Source organism: Microtus ochrogaster, unplaced genomic scaffold, assembly GCF_000317375.1.
Source record: "Microtus ochrogaster isolate Prairie Vole_2 unplaced genomic scaffold, MicOch1.0 UNK65, whole genome shotgun sequence".
In the NCBI taxonomy this organism is placed as follows: Eukaryota; Metazoa; Chordata; class Mammalia; order Rodentia; family Cricetidae; genus Microtus; species Microtus ochrogaster.
The window spans coordinates 537,907-540,836 of record NW_004949163.1 but is presented as its reverse complement, the minus strand read 5'-3'; positions in this window follow the sequence as shown (position 1 = coordinate 540,836).

The following is a 2,930-nucleotide window of genomic DNA, read 5'->3' as shown; positions in this document are numbered from 1 at the left end:
AACAACACCTAACCTAAGGAACTATAGATTTTGTGACATGCTGCTCTGTGGAGTATTGAATTTTTGCCTTTGGCTGACTGGAAGATTTTGCTCTTTAGTCTTGCCCAGCATTGCATGAGAGTATCATACCCACATATTATTAGTTCAAGAAAAGATGATAATTCAAATCTGAAATATGGTCTCTAACAGTGTCTATAACTTTTTTTAAATTTATTTATTTATTAAGGATTTCTGCCTCCTCACCGCCACTGCCTCCCATTTCCCTCCCTCTCCCCCAATCAAGTCCCTCTCCCTCATCAGCTCGAAGAGCAAACAGGGTTCCCTGACCTGTGGGAAGTCCAAGGACCGCCCACCTTTATCCAGGTTTAGTAAGGTGAGCATCCAAACTGCCTAGGCTCCCACAAAGCCAGTACGTGCAGTAGGATCAAAAACCCATTGCCATTGTTCTTGAGTTCTCAGTAGTCCTCATTGTCCACTATGTTCAGCAAGTCCAGTTTTATCCCATGCTTTTTCAGACCCAGGCCAGCTGGCCTTGGTGAATTCCCGATAGAACATCCCCATTGTCTCAGTGTGTGGGTGTACCACTCACGGTCCTGAGTTCCTTGCTCGTGCTCTCTCTCCTTCTGCTCCTGATTTGGACCTTGAGATTTCAGTCCGGTGCTCCACTGTGGGTCTCTGTCTCTGTCTCCTTCCATTGCCTGATGAAGCTTAATATTCAGGAGGATGCCTATATGTTTTTCTTTGGGTTCACCTTCTTATTTAGCTTTTAAAGCATAATTTTTACAACTTGTAAGTTGAACTATTATAAGCCAAACTGCTTGCACTCTTCTTCTACAATGGTAAGAGAATGCCACACTAATTTATTTTTGATTTTTTTAATACAAACAATTCTATACAACTAAAATATAATCACATAATTTATCATCTCCCTTCTCTCCTTCCAATTAAATTGTGGGTTCTTTTTGCAATTTAGTCTTATTTGTGTGTATGATTTTTTTGTTCACATTATGTCTGTGTACCATGTGCACACAGTACTTGCAGACACCAGATCAGGGTACCAGATTCCAAGACATGGAATTATGGACAGTTGTAAGCAGCCATGTCAGTGTAAGGAAGGGATCCTAGGTTTTCTGCAAGAGCAAATGCTCTTGATAAATGAATCATCTCTTTCCAACACACACATATTCTTGAAAGATTATTTCTTACTGTTTTTTAAAGACATGTGAATGATGTTATGGGACATGTACAAATAGTGAAATTGTTTACTGTTATGAAGCCATTACATCAACTCCTGCCTCCAGGATTCTACCATATTTGAGTTCCTGTCCTCACTTATGTCTATGGTAAACAATTTTGTACCAAACAAACCTTTTCCTCCATGTCTTAGTTAGGATTTTTATTGCTGTGAGGAGACACCATGACCACAACAACTCTTATAAAAGGAAACATTTAAATTGAGGTGACCACTTACAGTTCAGAGGGTTAATGAAATATCACGGCAGGGAGTATGATGCTGGAGAAGTAGCTGAGAGTCCTACATCTTTGCAGGTAACAGAAAGTTAACTGAGACATTAGGCAGTATCGTTATCATAGGAAATGTGAAAGCCTGCCCCCATGGTAACACACTTCCTCTAAGGAGGCCATACCCACTTCAACAATGCCACACCTTTTAATAGTGTCACTCCTTATTAGCTCATGGAGGTCAATTGCATTCAAACTACCACACTGTAGTCAGAGGCCACTTATTCGTTCCCAGATGTCCAGACCCAAATTAATCACACAAACCTGTATTAATTAAGATATTGCTTGGCCAATCACTTAAGCATATTGCTAGCTAACTCCTATATCTTAAATTAAACCATTTCTACTATTTTATATTTTACCATGAGATCCATGACTTACTGGTACTGGCATGGAGGCATCTTTCTCTTTTTGCAGATACATGGCTTCTCTTTTACTCCACCTACTCTCTCCTCCTGTATCTGCTTGGAATTCCCGCCTTGCCCTATTCTGTGCTGCAATAGGCCCAAAGCAGCTTCTTTATTAACCATTGGTATTCACACCATGGAGAGGGGAATCCCACATGACCACAGTTCGCAACTTGATCTTTGGTCATGATGTTTTGATGCAACAATAGAAGCCCTAAGACACTTCATCAGTATACAGCACCCCATAGGGTTCCCTATTCTCTATAACTGAGGTGATGATATGACATCTAACAGTGTTCCATTTCTAGCTTCCTGGCTTCTGCATGTGCTCAAGTTAAACACATAATTTTTTTTGAAGCTAAGATACACATAAGAGAGAAAATATAAGGCATTTTTCTTTATAAGTTCAGATCACCTCACTCAGTTTACCTTTCCCCCCAATTCTATACATATCTCATAAATTTGAATATTTCTTCTTTTGAGAAATCTCTGATTAGTTTCATTTTCAATTTTAATTGGGTTGCTTGTTTCCTTGGTGTTTAGTGTTTGAGGGCTTTGTATTTCTAGACACTAGCATTCCGTCAGATGAATTGCTGGTAAAGATATTTTTCCTATACTATAAAATGCCTCTTTCAACACATAATGGTGGTTTTTACCTTTTGGTTTCATGTGATCCCACTTGTCCATTGTTTGTTTTAGTGCCTGTACTACTGAAATCCTGTTCAGAAAGTCCTTCCCTGTGCCTATAAGTAGAAGGGTATTTTCTATTTTCTCCTTTCAGAGATTCAGGATATTATCTCTTATGTTGAGGTCCTTGATGCATTGGAATTGAATTTTGTCGAGGGTGGGAGATAAAGATTAAGTTTCATTCTTCTATATGTCGTCTGGTTTGACTGGCACCATTTACTAAAGATGCTGCCTTTTCTCCGCTGTGTATTTTTGGTTACTTGTCAAAAAGCAGGTGGTTGTGGGAAAGCCAAGTTACTTATAAAGGTAAACTGA